The sequence below is a fragment of the Myxine glutinosa genome, chromosome 8, assembly GCF_964187855.1.
Source record: "Myxine glutinosa chromosome 8, kmMyxGlut1.1, whole genome shotgun sequence".
Taxonomy (NCBI): Eukaryota; Metazoa; Chordata; class Myxini; order Myxiniformes; family Myxinidae; genus Myxine; species Myxine glutinosa.
Genome location: NC_136268.1, coordinates 74,237,131 through 74,261,961, shown reverse-complemented (window position 1 = coordinate 74,261,961; position 24,831 = coordinate 74,237,131). Strand labels below are relative to the sequence as shown.

At 49.9% G+C, this 24,831-nt stretch overlaps 1 protein-coding gene across 1 annotated transcript in view; it reads right to left on the bottom strand.

Moving 5' to 3' along the window:
• Window positions 1–16,210, bottom strand: part of LOC137415329 (elongation factor 1-alpha 1) — a 51,156-nt gene extending 34,946 nt beyond the window's left edge. Inside the window, exon 1 of the mRNA XM_068100918.2 lies at window positions 16,114–16,210. The gene's annotated coding sequence lies outside the window, so the exon portion shown is untranslated. The remainder of the gene's footprint in view (window positions 1–16,113) is intronic.
• Between the last annotated feature and the right edge of the window lie 8,621 nt (window positions 16,211–24,831).

The following is a 24,831-nucleotide window of genomic DNA, read 5'->3' as shown; positions in this document are numbered from 1 at the left end:
TGAGCTTTGACAGCGGTTTCGGCCGCGGCTACGAAGCAACACCGCCGTGCGGATACGATTGAGGAGGGTCGGCGGCTGCTCACCTCGAGCCGCGCGATCGCACCAACCGGACCCGCATCCTTCCCACCCTGTGGTCCGACCTTCGCATCCATCCAGCCATCCACCTCCTGCCATTCCTGTCATCATCCCCGTGTAAGTCTGACTGTCGTCTGTTTGTCCGTGTTGTCCTGGGTATAAGTTAAGCCTGTATAGATAAGTTAATATTTGCAGTGTCTTCCTCTTCTGTAAATTATTTTCGTATTTTTCCTTCTTCCTTGGTTTCTTTGGTCTTGTACATAATAGTTAATAATAAATCCTGTTCTTCCTACCTTGCCTTCTTTCCTTCACATCCGTTCGTCCTTGTCTTTTCCATCATTGAATACCTGTGGCACGATTTGGTCAACGACTAAGAATCGGGTCTAGTTTCTGTTAATGGTTCGAGCCGCGGCTGCTAATCCGCTCGGCAAATTAACATCTTGTCCGCGGTCTCGAACGAGGTTGCTCACCTGCCTCTCTGGAGGGAGCTGGGCAGCTTCAGGACTCACGTCGGTCAGTCGCAGACAAGGGGATTAATTCCCCCTTGGTAAGGGGAAAAGGGGCCGACGTTGAGATCCGCAACAATTGGTGTCAGGAGTGAGATTCGGACCTGAAGTGCGCTTAGCGCACTCAAATTACGAGTGGTAAAAAATTATTTATTTAACATCCAAATTTAGAAATCGTGCCATGGATAATCAAGGCGATCGGGTGCCGGTGGGAGAGATAGAAGGGGTAGAAGCGACCCAGGACCCCAGGGAAATGTATATGGGGGAGAGAGAAGAGGAGAGCAGTGAGGATGTGATTGTGGGGGTATCAGGTGCACAAGATGGCGCCCTCGCGCACGTGGTTGCAGAGGCACAAAATGGCGGCGCTGCGGCAGCCGAGCCCACGGCACTGGTGAAATTGGACCTCTTCATGGCGCAGATGATGGGGTATATGGCAAAAATGGCTGAAAAATCCAGCAGAGAAATGGAACAAATGATGGAAAGGAATATTGAGAAATTGGGAAGCCAAATGGGAGAAATGAGGGACGAAGCAAGGGGTACTAGTGCCCAAATTAGGGAATTGAGGAATGACATGGGAAACCAAATTGTAGGATTGGAAAACAGAATGGGGGAGCGATTAGAAAACCAAATCGGGGGATTGAGAGATGGGTTAAGTAATATGGGAAATCAAATCGGGGGGCTAGAAGCCAAATTTGAGGGTTTAGAGTCCAGTGTTTCCCTAACTTTATCCCCCCACGAACCCCCTGTGGATGTCAGAGGTGTCCACGAACCCCCAACTTTTCGAGACACGATCTGAGTTATTATTATACTATAATACGCATAACAGTGCTTCGTAAAAGATCAAGTTCATAGTGTAATATTGTAATGAAAAAAAACAAGAGATGAACAAATATTTATTCGGAAACTTCAAGATCAGATCACGAATTGTATCACGCATCGATCACCCATCACACACGATGAGACGGATGCTCCTGTTTTTCCTCCACGAGGCGTTTGATCAAGACACGATCTGAGTTATTATTATACTATAATACGCATAACAGTGCTTCGTAAAAGATCAAGTTCATAGTGTAATATTGTAATGAAAAAAAACAAGAGATGAACAAATATTTATTCGGAAACTTCAAGATCAGATCACGAATTGTATCACGCATCGATCACCCATCACACACGATGAGACGGATGCTCCTGTTTTTCCTCCATGAGGCGTTTGATCATCGGAGCTGTCTTGGAGAGGGCCACCCTCATGTCGGGGCCGACGTCAAGGCGTGCCCGCAGCTTTGTTTTCATGACGACCAACGCGGAGAACCCGGCTTCGCAGAGGTAGGTCGTGACGAAAGGCAGTGTCATTCGGAGCGCTTTCGCCGCTACATTGGGGAAGGCCTCGTAGTTGCTTGCCCATAACTCCGAGGGACTGGCGACGGTGGAGAACTGCATCTTCAGGCGGCCAGAGGCCTTCAGCTCGATCAGATCATCCTTGAGCTCGTTGTCGTCGTCGATGTTGTCAATTAGAATCGTGAAAGGATCCTGTATCCACGGATCGACCGACAGATTCGGAAAGTATCCATCAAAACTGTCAGACAGAGACTTCAGATGACCCTTGATGTCGACGACAAGCGTGGAGCAGAAATCATTCTGAGCGTCGTCATCCGCGAGGATTTGAGCGAGCTCCGGGAAGTTGACGAATGACCGCTTCTCCACGCGGTTGCTCCAAAGCCGCAGCTTTTCTCGAAGCGAGTTGATCCGTTCCGCTGCTTCGACGATCGTGAGGCTGCTCCCTTGAAGTGATATGTTGAGAGCGTTAAGGTGCCCGAAAATGTCGCTGATGTACGCAAGCCTCGCGACGAAGACAGGGTCGCCAAAGTAGTCCGCCAAGTCGTTGCCTTTCTCACGCAGGAAAATTTCAATCTCCTGACGCAGCTGGAGGACGCGGTTCAGAATTTGGTCCCGGGATAGCCAACGCACCTCGGTGTAGTACAGAAGATGAGTGTATGCAGCACTGATGTCTTCACAGAAGACCTGGAAGAGGCGGTGGTTGAGAGCCCGAGCGCGGATGAAGTTCACTGCTGTGACAACGATAGCCATTACATCACCGAGCTCCTTGGGGAGCGTCTTGGTCGCAAGGGCGTGGCGATGGAGCACACAGTGTGTCACGATGACGTCGGGGCACTTGTCTTTCACCAGCGCAACGAACCCGGATCACTTTCCCATCATCGCCGGGGCCCCATCCGTACACAACGATCCGAGCTTCGTCCACTCGATGCCGTTTTCTTCCATGAAATGGTTCACGATATTCATAATGTCCACCGATTTGGTTGTTGTTTTGAGAGGAGAACAGAACAGGAACTCTTCCTTCACAGCAAATCCCACCAAGTAGCGTGCAAAAACCAGCAATTGACTGCAGCTCGCTACGTCGGTGGATTCGTCGAGTTGCAAGCTGAAACGGCAGCGCGATTCCCGGAGTTCTTGTGTGACCTGAGCCACAATATCCTTTGACATGTCTTCAATTCTGCGCTTGATGGTGTTGTTGCACAGGGAAACACTCTTGAGTTTCTTGGCCTCCTCGGGTCCGCAAACCAAGTTCGCCATCACCACGGCGCAGGGCTTTACAAGCGTTTCGCCAATCGTATGAGCCTTTTTGTCTTTTGCAATGAGGAGCGCTACTTCGTAGGAGGCTTCAAGGATAGGCTTCGTCGACGGTTGGAACCCGTGCCGAGTCAAGCTACGCTTCGCCATGAAGCGAGCTTTCTTGCTTCGGAACACGTCTTCAAAGTCGTTCTGATGAGTCGGATGGGTGCTGGCAAGGTGGGCTTTTAGCTTCGATGGCTTCATCGACGCCTCCGCCAGCACTTTGTAACACAGAACGCATTGCGGACGTTCAGTCCCATCCTTCTCCACAAACTTCATGAACCCCCACTTGATGTACGAATCATCGTATTTGCGCTTCTTAGACATCATGGATTGCGGTCTGAATCTGTGAAAAAATAATAAAAAAATATGATGTTGATATAAATTATATGATACATCAGATTTTATTTCAACAAAAAGTACTCTAGTTTTGACTTTCAGAAACGTCTCACGAACCCCCTGGGATGGACTCACGCACCCCCTGGGGGTTCATGCACCCAAGTTAGGGAACCCCTGGTTTAGACAGTAAATTTGAGGGTTTAGACAACAAATTTGAGGGGTTAGACAACGGGATGAAAGGGGTGAAGAATGGGTTAACGGGGTTAGAAAACACAATGGAAGGCAAATTGAGGGAAATAGGGGAGCAATCCGCCCGGGAAATTAAACAAATGGGAGATCAAATAGAGGAGGTGAAAATCGGGTTGGAAACTAAATTGGATGCCCAGAGGAATGATTTGGAACAGATGAGGGCAGCATCTACCAAGGAGATGGGAGAAATGGGGGAGGAGATCAGACGAGGTGTGGGCGAGGAGGTCGCGGGGGTACGCAAAGAGGTAAAGCGAGGTGAGGAGCGTATGGAGAAAGAGGTGAGAAAAAGTACGGCTAGGTTACAGGGGGGAATAGAGGATCTGACGAGGGGAGTAGAGCAGCTGATGGTGGGACAAAAGGAATTAGGGGAGCAAGTGGAGAAGAACACTGCGGTAATCGTGGGGTTGAAGGCGACACAGAAAGAGATAAAAAAAAGAACTCGTAGCGACGAAGAGGGAATGTCAGATGGTACATGAGGGGTTGACAAAGTGGTTGGACGAGGTAACAGGGGCAATGGAGACGAAAGAACGGGAAGTAAGGACGCACATAGAAATGACCAAGGTGGCATTAGAGGAAGAAATTGAGGGGGCGCACCAGGAAATGAAAGAGGTAAAGCAAAAATTAGAGGACGTGGAAGAGGGGGTGAGTGAAATTAAGAAGAGACGGAGGGAAACTCAGAGGGAGATAAAGGAGGAGGTGAGGGAATTGGTGCAAGGTCTGTGCTCAAATCGTGATGATGTGCTTACTAACCAAATAAAGAGTTTGCAGGTGGCGGAGGAGGAGCGAAGACGAGGTGACGAGGTGCCGAGGTGAGTGGCGATATACTTGGAAATGTATATGTTGTGAGGAGAGATTCAGGGGGCTTGGGTGTTGGTGTAGACCCGGGTGTTCGTGAGAGGCCGCAGGTGAAGTGTGCGACAGGTACAGTGTGTGAAGGAGGAGGTGTGCGAGGATGTCCGACTATGGGGTGTGTGAGGAAAAAGTGCGCGCCGAGGAGTGAGTGTGCTGTCGAGAGTGAGTTGGTCGTGGCGCAGGTGCGAGAGGGCACATGGAAGCACGTGATGGGGAGTGTTACAGGGGATGTAGCGGAAGAGTGCACACCTGTGGTGAGTGTTACGGAGGGCGTAACGGGAGAGTGTGCGCAAGAGGATGCACGAGAAAGGTGTGTAACAGAGGAGTGCATGATTACAGAGTGCGCTGTCGAGAGTAAGGGTGAATGCGCGACCGAGTGTGGTGGTGAGAGTAGTGAGAGTGACACGGAGCACGAGTTGGTTGTGGCAGGTGAGAGAGAATGTACACCTGGAATGAAAGGATGCACACCTGGAATGGTCGAGCGCATGTGGGAAAGCACACTTGAGTTGGTAGTGAAGCACGTGATTGGGTGTGCAGATGAGTGCACACCCGTGGTTGTCACAGAGGATGTGACCAAGGAGTGGGCGTGAAGAGGTGTGTTGGTGAGGTGTGTGAACGACGAGTGTGTGCCAAGGTGTGCGGTGAACAGGTGTGTAGCAAAGTCTGTGAGCGGAATGAGTGTACCTGGGTGTTGTGTAAGAGAAGGTGCAATGACGGAGTGTATGGAGACACCTGGATGTGTGAATAAGGAACGGAACGCGTGGTGTGAGCATGCAAGTGAAGCATCGACGTTAAACGGAGCAGTGGTTAGATCGACTTTGAGCCGAAGCGAGCCCTCGGTTCGTGCCGGGCTTTGTGTGCAGCGGGAACCAGCGGGGATCGTAACCACGGCGGTTTCGAAAGAACCGCCGTGCGCGATCCACGCCGGGCCTCGCTCCGAACGGTCGCGTCCGTGCCCCGCTAAGCGGAGCGGGCGGCCCTGTTCAAGGACAGGTAGGAAGGGTCGGCACGGCGACCCCTTGTGGTTGAGGCATTCCGGCAGGGCGAGATCAGGCGGGAGACCGGACGGCTCCGCGCCGAGGTGGACCTTGGGATCACGGCCTGAGCAAACCCCCTTCCCTGCACCGAATGCCGGACGGATCCAACCGCCGGCAACGAACCACCCGCATTCATTGCTCGGCTTTGCGAAGCCGGGCTTTGGAAATGTAAAGACGCACCGAGGCTCAAGTTAAAGGACATTTGGTAAGGATAGGGAATTTGTGATTGGCAAAAATTTGATTGGTAACTGATTGGCAGAGATTTGCAAATTTTGATTTGCAGGAATTTGATGGCAAAATTGATAATGGGAGATACCCGATGTGGTGGGATGGCAACTCTGCCATCCCTCACATCGAAATATGGGGCACATGAGCACTAGCTATGGGGTTATGGCAGTGAAAACTAGCCCGGGAGGGTTAGGATAAAATGATAGGGATCTCGAGAAGATTGACCATAGGTAACGGTAGAGGTAAGTAGCGACATTCCACCTGTAGTGGGGATGTAGGTAGATTAGTTTGGATTATAACAACGAGGGAGCGCAATAATGTAAGAGGCGACAGGGAAGCATGAGTTTTAGCAGGGCACCAGGTAGATCAGATGATGCCATGTGTTTGAGAATTGAAAGTGTATTCGGAAGGGTATTGTGAGAAGTGTGAGATGAGTGACATTGTGTTGAGTGAATGAGCTTGCATGGGGTGCAAGGGAAGAACAGGTGTGTAGAATGCTTGGTGGGTATGTCCGAGGTTCAGGCGTGTCCGAGGTGCAGCCGGGGGGTGTGTCCGAGGTGCAGCCAGGAGGGTGTGTCCGTGGTGCAGCCGGTGGGTGTGTCCATGGTGCAGCCGGTGGGTGTGTCCGTGGTGCCACCGGTTGGTGTGTCCGTGGTGCAGCCGGTGGGTGTGTCCGTGGTGCAGCCGGTGGGTGTGTCCGAGGTGCAGCCTGGGGTGTGTCCGTGGTGCAGCCGGTGGGTGTGTCCGTGGTGCAGCCGGTGGGTGTGTCCGTGGTGCAGCCGGTGGGTGTGTCCGTGGTGCAGCCGGTGGGTGTGTCCGTGGTGCAGCCGGTGGGTGTGTCCGTGGTGCAGCCGGTGGGTGTGTCCGTGGTGCAGCCGGTGGGTGTGTCCGTGGTGCAGCCGGTGGGTGTGTCCGTGGTGCAGCCGGTGGGTGTGTCCGTGGTGCAGCCGGTGGGTGTGTCCATGGTGCCGCCGGTGGGTGTGTCCGTGGTGCCGCCGGTGGGTGTGTCCGCGGTGTAGCCGGTGGGTGTGTCCGCGGTGCAGCCGGTGGGTGTGTCCGCGGTGCAGCCGGTGGGTGTGTCCATGGTGCAGCCGGTGGGTGTGTCCGTGGTGCAGCCGGTGGGTGTGTCCGTGGTGCAGCCGGTGGGTGTGTCCGTGGTGCAGCCGGTGGGTGTGTCCGTGGTGCAGCCGGTGGGTGTGTCCGTGGTGCCGCCGGTGGGTGTGTCCGTGGTGCAGCCGGTGGGTGTGTCCGTGGTGCAGCCGGTGGGTGTGTCCGTGGTGCAGCCGGTGGGTGTGTCCGTGGTGCAGCCGGTGGGTGTGTCCGTGGTGCAGCTGGTGGGTGTGTCCGTGGTGCAGCCAGGTGGGTGTGTCCATGGTGCAGCCAGTGGGTGTGTCCGTGGTGCAGCCGGTGGGTGTGTCCGTGGAGCAGCCAGGTGGGTGTGTCTGTGGTGCAGCCGATGGGTGCCTCTTGCGCTTGGTGAAATGAGGAATTGCTAGGCAATGCTCGGGAAGGATGTGTGTGTGAGCGTGGGAGAATTTGGGTGCCTGAGGCAATGGTTTGGAGATTTAGAAGTGTATTGTGGAAATTGTGAGGTGATTGTGAATTGTATTGAGCGTGGAAGTGTATGGAGCAGTGCATGAGGAACAATTGTGGTTGTGCATTGTATTGAATGATTGAAGAAGCCTGGGAGGAAGGAGGGTGCAGGTGGCACCAGGAGTGATTGCACAGGTGTGCAAATACAGGTGTATGGAGAATGGTTGAATGGAATAAATGGTCTGGAATGTATGGAGTATGGAATGGATGGTGTGGAGTGAGTATGGTGAAAACTGTGGAGTGGAGTGGATGGGTGCGAAGGTGTGTATGGGGAGGATGGACCCCATCACGAATACCCGGGGAGGGTAGTTTAAGAGTTAGGTAGAGGGAGTAGGTAAATTGTGGTTGGATATTGGCATCTGTGGTGCGTGGTGGAAGAATAGTGTTTGGATGGGTGCATTAGTGTCGTGGAAATGGCTGGGCGTGTGGCCTGTTAGTGTGTGTAGTTAAATGGGCACTCCGCCACTGTTAGGATGTCGGCAAGGTGAGGCCGCAGGTGGGCTCTGGGAGCCGGTAGAGTTGTGGATGGGGCCCGAGGATCCAGAGGACGGACCCGGGTAGCCCAGTGCCAGAGAGGGCACCGAGTGGGGAGAGCGCCAGAGGGCCTTCCCCAGGTAGATAGGTTAGGGTAAGGAGCAGGTAAGCTCGGAGGCAACTGCAGTGGTGGGGTGCAGGTGGGTAGACCTGCTGGGAGAGCCACACGACCCAGTCCTGAAATTGTGCAAAGGCACAGGGAGTTGAATCGGGGGAGTGAGACCCCAAATTGATGAAGCACCACAGTTTGGTCAATGGGAATTGGTTTTTAAAACCGCATAGAGTAAGATGCCAATGGATTGGCAGGGAAAGACCCCGGGTAGTGTAAAGTGTGTTAATGTCATTTAGAAGGTAGATAGGATGGAAATCTCCTCGCACCATCTACATCCACTCACCTGGGGTGACGTAACTCCACACCATGCCATGTTTTTATTATTTTTTGTGCAAATGTTTGGATTGTGAGACGCATCATGACGTGGGTGTGACATTGTGCTGATGTTCCATCTCTCCCTCCTTATGAGGATTGATGATGAATTGGTGATGGCAAATTTTGGATTCGTGGGATTGTGACGAATTTGGTATAGGGGAAATATAGGGAGGACGAGACGTAGTGACGGATTTGTAAATGTGTAGGTTTTTGTAAATATGGGGTAAGGGCAAGGGTAAAGTAGGTAACAGGGGGGTGACGTACGGTAGGGACGAGCTTTTCTCCGCTCAGTCTCCAGACGCACCTCACTCTGCATTGCCTTCATTGATGTGTACCCTTGTGACCTTACGCCTCACTCACCTGTCGTCTCTGTCTTCCTTCCCCGACCCATGGATCGTGCTCTCTGGGCACGGAGGGGAGCGTGCGAGGGGCCGCGTCGGTGTGCCCGAACCCCCGCAACCAGCTGCCTGCATCAATGCACCACTTATGGACCACATGTCTGTGGCTGAGCACCACACATGGACCCCACGGGTTGGGGCATGGCCCCTCTGCTGGAACCGGCCACGATGGCCCAATATCTTGCTTGCGGACCCGGTGAGGTGGCACCAAGCCCACAGGTGAACCACCCATAGTCGGCCCCTGTGGGCCATAAATAAAAAACGGACACGTTTTGTGCATTTTTCATTTTTATATCCACCAAATAGGCCGCCAGTAAGAAGAAGTTGACAACATCTGGAAGAACAATGGCCAGCAGAGGGAGCCAAAGAGCAAGACCACCAGCAGGGGTTGTTTTTTTTTGGTGCACTCTGGTGCTTGTGCGTCGATGCAGCTTCAGGCTGTCTCCTTCCCCCCCCCCCCCCCCCCCCCAAAGAAAAATCACAGGTCCTGGGTTGCGTTTTGCAAATAGTCCAAGTAGCATCACTTGTAAATAATGCTCCCCACCGTTCATGTGTAGTTTGAGAACAATTCCGCAATTCGGTTATCCTGTGGGTGTGAATCTGTTAGGTAGGGTGCAATGCAGCAGAGGGACATACTTATTTGTGTTTTAAAACTGTCGCACTCAGGGTCAGGTTAATTGTAGATGGAACTACACCTACGTGCCACACTAAGTTAAAGTTTTGTCGGCCCGAGTCGTGCCGTGAGGAATGAGGGTGCTGTGTTACGGTTTTGAGAACCTTCACTTTGTAAATTTAGTATTAAAATTTCCTATGTACATTTCCCCTTTAATTGTCTGTTAATTGAAATGAGTGCACCATAGCTAGTCCATGTACAAGCACGTAGGCCACCATAGAACCTTTCTATAGTTATTTCTTTATTCTATGTCAGTATAAGGCTCTGTCTCCCATTAATTGACACTGCATTGCACCGAATTGAAATAAGATAGGATCCCTCCGACACCCCCATGGCATCTTCGAAGTGCCAGTAACTTTGGGTGGGGTTATTGGCACCACCTTTACCCCAAGACTCCATTACGCACGCGGTCAAGCCCACGAACAAGGGCGTTGCCTGCCCCTCGTCATCGGAAGGTGGAGCCAGCGAGCCCCCACCAGCCAATCAGGGCTGGTGAGATACCATCACGGGCGTGGCGCGGATTGATCTCGGAGCGCGTTATAAAAGCGCCCGCGGAGTCAGATGCGTCAGATGCGAGAGATGCGGCAGATGAAACACACATGAGCTTTGAGACCACCGCAGCTTTGAGACCACCGCAGCTTTGAGACCACCGCAGCTTTGAGACCACCGCAGCTTTGAGACCACGGCAGCTTTGAGACCACCGCAGTTTTGATCACCGCAGCTTTGAGCTTTGACAGCGGTTTCGGCCGCGACTACGAAGCAAGGCCGCCGTGCGGATATGATTGAGGAGGGTCGGCGGCTGCCCACCTCGAGCCGCGCGATCGCACCAACCGGACCCGCATCCTTCCCGCCCTGTGGTCCGACCTTCGCATCCGTCCAGCCATCCACCTCCTGCCATTCCTGTCATCATCCCCGTGTAAGTCTGACTGTCGTCTGTTTGTCCGTGTTGTCCTGGGTATAAGTTAAGCCTGTATAGATAAGTTAATATTTGCACTGTGTCTTCCTCTTCTGTAAATTATTTTCGTATTTTTCCTTCTTCCTTGGTTTCTTTGGTCTTGTACATAATAGTTAATAATAAATCCTGTTCTTCCTACCTTGCCTTCTTTCCTTCACATCCGTTCGTCCTTGTCTTTTCCATCATTGAATACCTGTGGCACGATTTGGCCAACGACTAAGAATCGGGTCTAGTTTCTGTTAATGGTTCGAGCCGCGGCTGCTAATCCTCTCGGCAAATTAACATCTTGTCCGCAGTCTCGAACGAGGTTGCTCACCTGCCTCTCTGGAGGGAGCTGGGCAGCTTCAGGACTCACGTCGGTCAGTCGCAGACAAGGGGATTAATTCCCCCTTGGTAAGGGGAAAAGGGGCCGACCTTGAGATCCGCAACAATATGTTCCACTTGTTTGCCCAGTCTGTGATTTTGTCCAGGTCTGCAGAGAGTGAGGAGGCTGCAGACTGCCGATCTGAGGGATGAGGAATGGAGCAACAGAGAGTAGATTCATCAGCAAAGAGATAGAGAGGATTTTCAAGAGAGTCAGAGAGATCATTGATGAAGACCAGAAAAAGCACAGGGCCCAGAACACTGCCTTTGGGAACTCCAGCCTGAACAGGAAGAGGAGATGAGAGAAACCCATTCAGGGCCACACATTGACTACAACTAGAGAGGAAGTCAGCCAGCCATGCGTGGAGATTTCCATGGATACCAAAGGAGGAGAGTTTGGTGAGCAGAGCGGGGTGCCAGACCGTATCGAAGGCACGTGATATGTCAAGGGAGACAGCTCTAATTTCCTGTTTGGCATTGAGGACCTCCATCCATTGTTGAGAAAGCAGAAGCAGCATGTCCAGAGTAGAGTGACCAGGTCTGAAACCAAATTGATGATCAGAGATCAAGCCATTGGAGAAGAGGAAAGATTTCATGTCTGAAGCAATGATGGATTCCATGACTTTGCTGATAATTGGGAGAAGGCCGATTGGTCTGTAGTTGCTCGGATCTGTTTTTCCCCGTTTTTTGTGCAAAGCGGTGATGTTGGCTGATTTCCAAGCAGATGGAAGATGACCTTGAGCAAAAGAGAGGGTGAAGAGAACAGAGAGAGGGAGTGAAAGAGTGGAAGAACAGGATTTTAGGACCCGTGGGCTGATGCCGTCAGGTCCAGTTGCAGAATCAGAGTCGAGGGTTGACAGAAACTTTTCCACCTTGTCAGGAGGAAAGGACACAGAGTCCAGGAGCAGCTGGGTACGACTGGGTACGGTGGGTACAGAGAGGGATGGGTTTGGGACACAAGATTTAGAGGCAAACACAGAGTTGAGGCATTCAGCTTTTTCACGTGCGAAGTCAGCCGTGTAGCCGTTTGAGGTGAGGGAGGGGATGGAGGGGGAACAAACACCAGAAACAGATTTTACCAGACGCCACCAGGATTTGGAAGAGGGAGACAGATAAGAGAGTTCGGTCTTGAGAACGGAGAGATATTGTTTCCTGGCTCTCCTGAGGGTGGACACACACTTGTTTCGGGGTTTGTGAAAGGAAATGAGATTTCATTCCGTTGGATTTGCTTTCCAGGAGATGAAAACAAGTTGTTTCTGGGCAACAGCCTCACCACAAGATGGTGGGAGTGTGGACAGGTACCAGTGGACAGGTACCAGTTCCATGGACAGGAGGAAGGGTATGACATATGACACAAGATGGGATAAATCTGTGCATGAGCGAGAGCAATTTACTTTGGAAGAATTCCCAGGATGAGTTGATGTCAGAGGCGGTAGAGATGGGAGATCAGTCCAGATGATTGATGGCTGCTTGAAGACCGTGCCAGTTGGCCTGAGTGAAATGCCAGACTCGTCGACGCTGAGGAGGCTTCTGAGAATGGTCAGAGAGATGTCCACTTTAACAAGCACATGATCAGATGAGCCGATTGGAGCAGAAGAAGAGCAGCAAATATTTTCAGGGAAGTTAGTCATAACCAAGTCCAGAAGAGAAGATGCTCCTGTGGGAAAGGGGAAAAGTGGAAAAAGGGAAAAAGCCCACTTTCCTGTGGGAAAGGTGTAGTACCTGTCAGCCCCCCTTTACCAGGGTAACGGTCTGCAGCCATGCGGTTTAAATGGCAGATGGCTCTGCACATCTGGTGGATGATAGTCCAGTTGACTCCAACAGCAGGGGCGGAAGAGGGTGAATTCCCCAACGGCCAGCAGAGAGACGGAGAGGAGTGGCGACCCCCATCGATACCACACATTTACCCGTGTGTACCAGCCATAGAAAGGCAATGCCATCATTGCCCGAGGAGATTCGACATAATCAGATAGCAGAGAGGGTGGAGATCAAATTCAGGAATGTCTGGATACTTTGGGCAAACGATTGGTAGATGCAGTTTGGCATAAAGAAATGTAAGGTGCTGGGGATGGGTCAGAAATAATGAAAATAGGGATTACAGTCATGGCCAAAAAATATTGGCACCCTTGCATTTTTTTCAAAGAACTCACAATTTTCTCTAATAATAAGTTGAAATTGATAAAAGCATTTGGTCTCCACAATTCTTTATTTCACTGTTAATATAACATAACCTTTGTTTTTGATTCATAACTTAATATATCCTTTTAATTCAGAAAATAAAAAGAAATGGCATTGACAAAATTATCGACACCCGAGACTTAATATTTGGTAGCACGGCATTTGGACAAGAAAACTGCAGTCAAGCACTTCCTATAGCCATGAATGTGCTTCCTACACCTCTCCACTGGCAGTTTGGCCCACTCTTCTTGTGCAAACTGCTCGAGTTCTCCCAGATTTGAAGGCTTCCTTCTCCCAACTGCTGTTTTCAGATTTCCCCACAGGTGTTCAATGGGATTTAGATCTGAACTCATTGCTGGCCACTTCAGAACAGTCCAGCGTTTTGTCTTGAACCATTCATGGGTGCTTTTTGATGTGTGTTTGGGGTCATTGTCCTGCTGCAAGACCCATGACCTTTGATGGAGACCCAGCTTTCTGATGCTGGGTTAAACATTGCGCTCCAAAATGTCTTTGTAATCTCCTGATTTCATGATGCCATCCACACATTCAAGGCACCCAGTGCCAGAGGCAGCACAGCAGCCCCAAAACATCACTGAACCTCCTCCATGTTTGACTGTAGGGAAGGTGTTCTTTTCTTTGAAGGCTTCATTTTGTTTTCTGTAAACATAGAGATTATGTGCTTTACCAAAAAGCTCTAATTTGGTCTCATCTGTCCACATGACATTCTCCCAGAAGGATTTTGGCTTGTTCAGGTGTGTTTTGGAAAACTCCATTCGGGCTTTCTTATGTCTCTTTCTCAGCAGTGGGGTCCTCCTTGGTGTCCTTTCATTGAGGTTGTGACAGATGGTGCGAGTTAAAACTGTCGTACCTTGTGTCTGAAGGTCAGCTTGAATCTGTTTGGCAGTTGATCGAGGTGCTTTCTCCACCATTCAAACAATCCTTCGCTGCAATCTACGATCAAGTTTTCTCTTGCGGCCACGTCCATGGAGGTTGGCCACTGTACCATGGGCCTTAAACTTCCTGATAAAACTGCGTACCGTGGACACAGGAACGTCAAGGTCTCTGGAGATGGAGTAGTAGCCTTGTGATTGTCCGTGCTTGGCTACAATCTTGTGTCTGACCTCCTCAGACAATTATCTGGTTTTCTTTCTTTTCTCCACGATCAACATTGCTCCGACACACAGTGACACAAAACAGCAGAATGACCCCTTTTCTCGATTCAAACTGGTTGAATGAGTTATTTTTATATTGCAGGCACCTGCAACTCACCACAGGTGAGTTCACTTCCAAAGTAAAAGAGAATCACCTGCTTGAAATGTAATTATTTCTAACAACTTCTAAAAGGTGCCATTAATATTGTCTGGGCCATTTTAGAATTTCTGTGTGGAATAAGCTAATATTTAATAATTTTTTCAGCTTTTTTGTTTTGTTCTACTGCAAACTAAAGAAATACATTATGGATACCAAAATATTTTTTAATTTCAACAATTTTCTGGAAGAAACAGTGCATTCTTTGAAAAAGGTGCAAGGGTGCCAATATTTTTTAACCACTACTGTACCTGATGCAAGAGGGCAGTCCTGAAGTCCTGAATATTGGGTTCAGTTTGGGTCACCACATTTAAGGAAGGAAATATCTACCAAAAAGAGGGTTCAGCATCCAGCTACTAGAATGTTTTCAAGGGTACCTAGACTAGGCTATGAGGAGCACATGAAGGAGACATGACTTTATACATAGGAAGGGGCGATTACAATGGGATATGATCGAGATGTTTAAGATAATAAAGGTTGTGGACGAGATAGGTGCAGTGGAGCTTTTCAGCAGAGTGGACAATGTTAGGATGAGGGGCCATAGCTTGAGGGTAAAGAATACGAGAGCTAGGAAAGTTTAAAATCAGGGAGAGAGGTTGATGCATGGAATGGTCTCCCTGGAAAGGTAGTGGCAGTGGAGGGGGTGGATATATTTAAATGGGAATTATATCGGTACCTGGATGCATTGGAGATAGAGTGGTATGTGGATATTGGCAAGACTTGTGTGGGTAGCTCGTGTGTGGATGGGTGATGATGCAGCACAGGCATGATGGGCTGAATGGCCTCCTCCTGCACCAAAGTTGTGTGCGTTTGTGTGTATTACTGAAATATCCTCCACGAATCCCACAAAAGATGTACATTATGCAAACAAAAATTCGAGCCATTCTGCAGGATATTCCTTCAGGAATGGTCCCAGTTATAGAATGTGATCATCATTGGTGAACAAAATAACAAAATGCTTCAAGGAATAAAATAAACTTATTATTGGCATAATTTCCTTATTATTGTTATAATGTAGAATGCTTTCATGCAATATTCCTGTATAGGACATTTTCCCAAGGGATTATTTACTTTACCTGCAGGTGGATGCTTATATTATTCGGGGATCGCATCTCAACGTACCTATGAATTGCTATCCTGGTATTTTGCATCAATGCGCGCATCATCCATGGGATGGACGTTCAACTGGGAATTCCACCGGCTAGCTTTTCCTGGTGGATGTTAACGATCCCACGGTGTTTTCTTCGCGAAGAGTCGGCGAGCTATCACCGGCACCCTGGACAAGTTCCAAAAACATGCCTGAAATCTGGGTAGCAAGGGGTCTGGTATTCTTGGATACCTGGTTACACGGTTTGCTTTGTCAGTGTGCTAGGTACCAGCTTGTGCACCATCAACAATTTACCAAGTGCGTGACACACACCGTCTTAGGATAGAAAGGGGAAACCGACACACCTGTTACGTGCACCGTAATATTGTGGTGAAAAAACATGTATAGCATCAGTGAATTTCCGACAGCTAAATAGATATAAATAGTAAAATTAATGAAGGAGGGAGGGGGAGAGGGGACACCATAGCAACAGGTTCGAATCCCGACATTTGGATCATAAAACATTTCAGCACAGTATTTCAATGGGGGTGTTAAAGAGGCGTACAGGTGTGTTTGCATCGATCAACGATGTCGCTAAATTTACGCATTTGCTGTGAACAGCACCTGAGCGAGCCCAATGGGTGAGGAATGCGTAAAGAGCGCTCAAGGTGTGTACCACCTACCTCGGAGGAAAGGTTCGGCTCGGGATGGGCAGCGATCATGCAGCCGGTGGTGAGGCCGAAACCCCGCGGCCCCCTGCCCGGATCTTATAGCGCGAGTCCCGGTGGCTCCCTCCCCTCCACCCCACCACACTTAAATATGGCACGCGCTGCCGCAATGCAGGAGCCTGTGCGTGGCTGCGCGTACGCATTGCGTCACCAACACCGACTCGAACCATTTCACCCTGTGGTGACCGCCCTGAAAAACACGTCCACCCGGACTCGCTGTGTCGAATCAAATAACGCCGGGAGATCGCGGATTGGTTTGGGTTGATCCAAACGTCAAGCTTGGTGTGAGCAGTGCCATGTTGCTCGAAAGCAATGCATACCATGTCGCATGCCTACCTGCACATGCTAAGGTGGATGTGTCCAGTTCGTTATTCAAAGGAGACTGTAATGCAACTTCAGTGATGTGGTGACAATCCTGCAATATATATATATATATATATATATATATATATATATATATATATATATATATATATATATATTGTTGCGGATATGAGGACTGTATACTTTTTTTTGATTGTGTGAATTATTATTATTGTTTATTCTGCGCCCCCTGCCTCCGGAGCTGTGTAAAGGTGAAAGGGCATCCCATAATTAGTCCACAAGCATACACGTCAGCCAATAATAGAATACCCCTGTTCGATAGTTATATCTTATTCTGTGTTTTAGGGTAAGGCTGTGTCTCCCATTAATTGAAGTACTCCATTGCACCAGTGAAAGAGAATAGATCCCCTTTCATTCCCATCCCCAAAATCTCCATTTCCTTTCACATCCCCTTTCGTCATTGCCAAGCCTCGATTGCCAATTACATCCCCTCCAAAACCACCATTGAACATGTGCTCGGGTCGGGGAAGAGGGGCGTGCCCGCCCGTCGTCATCAAGGGCGGAGCCAGAGGGTCGCGTGACCAACCAGGGCCGAGGTGAGCACCCCGATGGGCGTGTCCTGAAGGCCGGCGGCTTGATCGCCGGAGGCGCTATAAAGGCGCGCGCGCAAGAAGCGTGGGGTGGTCGGTGGTGAGGAATGAGTGGACCAAGAGAGAGAAAGAGTGGTTGGACCAAGAGAGAAAAAGTGGTTGGACAGGGAGACGTGCAAGAGTGTTGTTGAGTTGAGGGTTTGGACCAGACGAGTCAGACGAGTCCTGGCAAAGCAAGCGGCGGCCACAGCAGCAACAACACCCAACAGCCGCTTGGGGCCTGGACGGCGGTTTTGAGCAGGGCCGCGAAGGAACGGCGGCTGCTAAACGCGCCGATCGTGCTGCAGGACCCCCTTGGACCTTCCTCTCCCTCCAGCCATCCACCTCCTGCCTTTCCACCCTTCTTGTGTACGTGAGTTTGTTCTGTGTGTCTTGTCCCTGGGTATTTAATTAAGTCTGTATAAGCTAGTATTTGCACTGTGTCACCTGCGTCTTATGTGTTGTAAATAAACGTGACTGCTTTCTTTTTGCTTGTGTGTATAATAAATCCAATTACTCTTCTGTCCGTCTTCTCGTCTTATTCCTTTTCCTCTTTGCATTTCGTCGTTTTAGTCTTTTCCAGATTGGGCAGCTGCGGTGCGATACGGCCAAAGTTCTGGGTGAATCGGGTGAGTCGGGGAACAACTGTTCGGTCGCGGAGCCTTCGCTTGGCAAACAACATCCTAAACCGCGATCAGTAACAATTGGTGTCAGGAAGTGAGATTGGACCCGAAGCGCGCTTAACGCGCTCAAAATTACAAAGTACCGAAATTGCTTTTGTTTTACAAAACCCGAATTTTGAAATCGCGCCATGGCTGGTCAAGGCGACGGGATGCCGGTGGGAGAGATAGACGGGGTAGAATCGACCCAGGACCTCAGGGAAATGTATGTGGATGAAAGAGAGGAGGAGAACATTGGCAATGTGGTTGAGGGGGTATCAGGCGCACAAAATGGCGCTCTCGCGCACGAGGTTTCAGGCGCGCAAAAAGGCGCCTCGCACGAGCGCGCCGTAGCCGAGCCCGCTGTATCAGCGGGCTTTAACATGCAGCCGATTGACATGCAGGCCCTCATTGCGCAGCTACAGGCAGCTGTACAGATGAGTATGGGAGACCAAATTGGAGGTTTGAAAAACAGTATGGGGGTAATGAGGGACGAATTGAGGGCTGATAGTGAGAAAATGGAAAACAGAATGGGGGAGCGACTAGGAAATCAAATCGGGGAATTAGACAAGAAATTTGAGGGGTTAGACAATTGGGATAGAAGGGATGAAACATGGGTTAACGGGGGTGGAAAATAGAATGGCTGCCCAGGAGAATCAGATAGAGGGGATGAAAAATGGGTTAATGGGGCTAGAAAATAGGATGGAAGGCAAATTGCGGGAGATAGGGGAGCAATCCGCCCGAGAAATTAAACAAATGGGAGAGCAGATAGAGGAGGTAAAAATCGGGGTAGAAACCAAATTGGATGCTCAGAGGGATGAATTGGGACAGATGAGGGTGGCATCTACAAAAGAGATGGAGGAGATGAAAGAGGGGATACGACGAGGTGTGAGTGAGGAGGTCTCGGGGCTACGCGAGGAGGTAAAGCGAGGTGAGAAGCGTATGGAGAAAGAGGTGAGAAATGGGGCGGCAAAGTTACAAGGGGGAATAGAAGATCTGACGGAGGAGGTGGAACAGCTGACAGAGGGACAAACGGAGTTAGTGGAGCAGGTTCAAAGGAACACTGCGGTACTAGGAGGGTTAAAAGCGACACAAAGAGACATCAAGGAAGACTTAATAGCGACACAGAGGCAATGTCAGATGGTACGTGAGGGGTTGACGAAGAAGTTGGAGGAGGTGACAGAAGTAATGGAGACGAAGGACCGAGAGGTGAGGACGCACATAGAAACGGTTAAGGTGGCGTTAGAGGAAGAGATAGAGGAGGCGCACCGGGAGATGAGGGAGGTAAAGGAAAAATTAGAGGAGGTGGAAGAGGGGGTGAGTGAAATTAAGAAGAGACGGAGGGAAACTAAGAGGGAGATAAAGGAGGAAGTCATGGAATATGTACAAGGTCTGTGTTCAAATCATGATGAGGTTCTCACTAACCAAATAAAAAGTTTGCAGGTGGCAGAGGAGGTGCGACGACGAGGTGCCAAGGTGAGTGGCGATATAATCGGAAATGTACATGATGTGAGGAAAGCTTCAGTCGGCTTGGGGATTGGTTTGGATCCGGGTGTTCATGAAAGGCCGTTGGTGAAGTGTGCGACAGGTCTGGTGTGCGAAAAAAGAGGTGTGCGAGAATGTCCGACCATGGGGTGTGTGAGGAAAAAGTGCGCGCCGACCAGTGAGTGTGCTGTCGAGAGTGAGTCGGTAGTAGCGCGTGTGCGAGGGAGCACATGGAAGCGCGGTGTGGGGAGTGTTACGGAGGAAGTAACGAAAAAGTGTGCGCAAGAGGATGCGCGAGAAAGGTGTGTAACGGACGGGTGCATGGGGAAAGCACATGCTGTCAAGAGTAAGGGAGAATGCACGCCTGTGGTGAGTGTTACGGAGGAAGTAACGAGAGAGTGTACACCTGTGGTGAGTGTTACAGAGGAAGTAACGAGAGAGTGTACACCTGTGGTGAGTGTTACAGAGGGTGTAACAGGAGAGTGTGCGCAAGAGTGTGCGCGAGAAAGGTGTGTAACGGACAGGGGCATGAGGAAAGAGTGTGCTATCGAGAGTAAGGGTGAGTGCGCTGTCAAGAATGGAGGTGAGAGTAGTGAGAGTGACACGGAGCGTGAGTTGGTTGTGACAGGTGAGCGAGGATGTACACCTGGAATGGCAGGATGCACACCTGGAATGGTAGAGCGTGTGTGGGAATGCACACTTGAGTTGGTCGTGAAGCACGTGGTTGGGTGTGCGAGTGAAAGCACACCTGTGATTGTCACAGAGGAGGTGACCGAGGAAGGGGCGCGAAGAGGTGTGTTGGTGAGGTGTGCGAGCGACGAATGTGTGCCAAGGTGCTCGGTGGTCAGGTGTGTGACCAAGTCTGTGAGCGGAATGAGTGTACCGAGGTGTGTAAGGAAAGGTACGAGGAGCATGGGAACAGCTGGAGGTATGAGCAAGAAAGGGGTAGCGTATGCGTGTAAGCATGCAGGTGAGGCATCAACGGTAACCGGGTTAGCGGTTAGAGCGACTTTTTGCCGAATCGGGCCCTCGGTGCGTGCCGGGCTTCGCGTGCCGCGAGAACCAGCGGGGATCCGAGCCACGGCGGGTTCGAAAGGACCGCCGTACGCGATCCACGCTGGGCCTCGCTTGGAACGGCCGCGTCCGTGCTCCACTAGGCGGAGCGGGCAGCTCGATAGGAAGGGTCGTCATGGCGACCACTTTTTGTTGAGACGTGCCGGCAGGTCGAGATCGGGACATTGGATGGCTCCACGCCGAGGTGGTGCGTGGGATCTCGGCCCGGGTAAGCCCCCGTCCCTGGCCCGAATGCGGGACGTATCCAGCCGCTGGCACAAAACCACCCGCATTCATTGCTCGGCTGTACGAAGCCGAGCTTTAGAAGGGAATTGGCGCACCGAGAGGATCTAATAAGTAGACGGGTGATGAGGATAGTGTTTTGGACCCAAAATTAGAAAAAGGCAAAATTTGATGATTGGTACGGTGATTAGCAGTAAATGGCAAATTTTTGATTTGTTGGATTTGGACGAGCGAAATTGATAGGACCTCCCCGATGTGGTGGGATGGCAAATCCACCATCCCTCACAGGGGGGGGGGGGGCAAAGGAGCACTAGATTATGGGGTTTATGGCAGTGAAAACTAGCCCGGGTGGGTTAGGATATTGTGTGTAGGGACCTAGAAGATGACATTAGGTAACGTTAAGGTTAGTTAGTGACAATGATACCTGTAGTGGGGACGCAGGTAGATTAGAGTGGATGATAATGACGTGGGAGCGCAATAGTTTAAAGGGGCGACTGGGAAGCGCAAGTTTCAGAGGGGAGTAGTTAGATGAGATGATGCCGTGTGTTTGAGGATTGAACAGGTGTGATTGCACAGGTGTGCAACTGAACAGGTGTGTGGAGCAGTGTATGAGTGAGTGATGGTGATGTGTGTTGTGTTGACCAACTGGTCCAGGAAGAGGAGGAGGGTGCAGGTGGCACCAGGTATGATTGCACAGGTGTGCAACGACAGGTGAATGGAGGACAGGTGTATGGAATAAATGGTATGGAGTATTGGAATGGATGGTCGTGGAGTGAGTATGGTGGAAATTGTGGAGTGGAGTGGATGGTGCGAAGGTGTGAATGGGGGAAGAGTGGACCCCCATCACGGATACCCGGGGCGGGTAGTGTAAGTGTTAGGTAGAGGGTACAGGTAAATTGTGGTTGGATATTGGCATCTGTGGTGCGGGTGAAAGAATGGTCTTTGGATGGGTGCATTAGTGTTGTGGAAATGGCTGGGCGTGTAGCCTGTTAGTGTGTGTAGTTGGTTTGGGCACTCCACCACTGTGAGGATGTCGGCCAGGTGAGGCCGCAGGTGGGCTCTGGGAGCCGGTAGTAGTTGTTGTGGATGGGGCCCGAGGATCCGGAGGACGGACCCGGGTAGCCCAGTGCCAGAGGGCACCGAGTGGGGTGACAGAGCCAGGAGGGGTCTTCCCCAGTTAGTTAGGTTAGGGTGAGGAGCTAGGTAAGCTCGGGTGGCAACTACAGTGGTGGAGGTGTGCAGGTGGGTAGACCTGCTGGGAGAGCTACACGTCGCAGCCCAGAAATTGTGTGAGGGCACCGGGAGATGAATCGGGGGAGTGAGACCCCAAATTGAGAAGCACCACAGTTTGGTCAATGGGAATTGGTTTTTAGAACCCATTGTGTAAGTTGGCCAATGGATTGGCAGGGAGAGACCCCGGGTAGTGTAAAGTGTGTTAAGGTCATTTAGAGGATAGTTAGGATGAAGGATCTCCTCGCACCATCTGCATCCACTCACCTGAGGTGACAGGTACTCCACACCATGCCATGTTTTGATTATTTTTTACTGTGCAAATGTTTGGATTGTGAGACGCATCATGACGTGGGTGTGACATTGTGCTTTGATGTTCCATCTCTTCCTCCTTATGAGGATTGATGATGAATTTGGTGATGGCAAATTTTGAAGTAGAGGGATTGTGGAGACGAATTTGGTATAGGAGAAATATGGGGAAGACGTGACAGTAGTGATGAATTTGTAAATGGGTAGATTTTGTAAATATGGGGTAAGGGCAAGGGTAGTGTAGGTGACAGGGGGGTGACGTACGGTAGGGACGAGCTTTCTCACTTCGCCCTCCGTACGCATTTCGTCTTGCATTGACTTATTGATGTGTACCCTTGTGACCTTACCCCTCGCTCAATTGTCTCTTTTGTCTCCCACATGACCTGTGTGCCATTGGGTGCCGAGGGGAGCGTGCGTGAGTCCTCCATTGTGCGCCCGGAATTCCCAGAACCAGCTGTCTGCATCGATGCACCACATTATGGACCACATGCCTGTGGCCGAGCACCACTGATGGACCCCATGGGTTGGGGCATGGCCCCTCTGCTGGAACCGGCCATGAGGGCCCGAAATCTTGCTGGCGGACCTTGGCCACAGGGCACCGATGCCCCACAGGTGAACCACACGTAGTCGGCCCTGTGGGCCATAAATAAACTAAAATAAAAAGGACACATTGGGTGCAAGTTTTAATACAAATAGGCCGCCAGTAAGCAAAGCAAAGGAATGACAACATCTGGAAGAACAAATAATAATAACCAGCAGAGGGAGCCGAAGAGCAAGAGATCACCTGCAGGGTTAGGGGTTGTTGATTTATTTTTTATTCTTGAACAATGGTGACTGCACCGATTGGTGCTTGGGTGTGTATCGGTGCGTTTTTGGGTGCTTTCATGGTGCATTGATGCAGAGCAGACTGTCTCCCCCCCAGAAAGAACAATCACAGGTCCTGGGTTAGTTTTGTAAATAAAAATAGCGTCATTGTAAATAATGCTCCCCACCGTCAGTGTATAGTTTGAAGACCATTCCGCAATTCGGTTAACTGTGGGCGTAAGTCTGTTAGGCAGGGTGCAATGGAGCAGCGGGACACATTTATTTATGTTTTAAAACTGTCGCACTCAGGGTCAGGTTAAAAGTAGAGGGAACTACACCTACGTGTCACACTAAATAAAAGTTGTCGGCCCGGGACGTGCCTAAGAGGAGGAGGGTGCAGTGTTGCGGATATGTGGACTGTATACTTTTTTTTGATTGTGTGAATTATTATTATTGTTTATTCTGCGCCCCCTGCCTCCGGAGCTGTGTAAAGGTGAAAGGGCATCCCATAATTAGTCCACAAGCATACACGTCAGCCAATAATAGAATACCCCTGTTCGATAGTTATATCATATTCTGTGTTTTAGGGTAAGGCTGTGTCTCCCATTAATTGAAGTACTCCATTGCACCAGTGAAAGAGAATAGATCCCCTTTCATTCCCATCCCCAAAATCTCCATTTCCTTTCACATCCCCTTTCGTCATTGCCAAGCCTCGATTGCCAATTACATCCCCTCCAAAACCACCATTGAATATGTGCTTGGGTCAGGGAAGAGGGGCGTGCCCGCCCGTCGTCATCAAGGATGGAGCCAGAGGGTCGCGTGACCAACCAGGGCCGAGGTGAGCACCCCGATGGGCGTGTCCTGAAGGCCGGCGGCTTGATCGCCGGAGGCGCTATAAAGGCGCGTGCGCAAGAAGCGTGGGGTGGTCGGTGGTGAGGAGTGAGTGGACCAAGAGAGAGAAAGAGTGGTTGAACCAAGAAAGAGAAAGAGTGGTTGGACCAAGAGAGAAAGAGTGGTTGGACAGGGAGACGTGCAAGAGTGTTGTTGAGTTGAGGGTTTGGACCAGATGAGTCAGACGAGTCCTGGCAAAGCAAGCGGCGGCCACAGCAGCAACAACACCCAACAGCCGCTTGGGGCCTGGACGGCGGTTTTGAGCAGGGCCGCGAAGGAACGGCGGCTGCTAAACGCGCCGATCGTGCTGCAGGACCCCCTTGGACCTTCCTCTCCCTCCAGCCATCCACCTCCTGCCTTTCCACCCTTCTTGCGTACGTGAGTTTGTTCTGTGTGTCTTGTCCCTGGGTATTTAATTAAGTCTGTATAAGCTAGTATTTGCACTGTGTCACCTGCGTCTTATGTGTTGTAAATAAACGTGACTGCTTTCTTTTTGCTTGTGTGTATAATAAATCCAATTACTCTTCTGTCCGTCTTCTCGTCTTATTCCTTTTCCTCTTTGCATTTCGTCGTTTTAGTCTTTTCCAGATTGGGCAGCTGCGGTGCGATACGGCCAAAGTTATGGGTGAATCGGGTGAGTCGGGGAACAACTGTTCGGTCGCGGAGCCTTTGCTCGGCAAACAACATCCTAAACCGCGATCAGTAACAATATATATATATATATATATATATATATACATATATATATATATATATATATATATATATATATATATATATATATACATTATATACATTATATATATATATATATATATATATATATATATATATATATATATATGTATGTATATATATATATATATATATATATAAATATATATAAATATATATATTATATACATTATATATATATATATATATATATATATATATATATACAGTATATATATATATACATATATATATATATATATATACATATACATATATATATATATATACATATACATATATATATATATATATACATATACATATGAAGA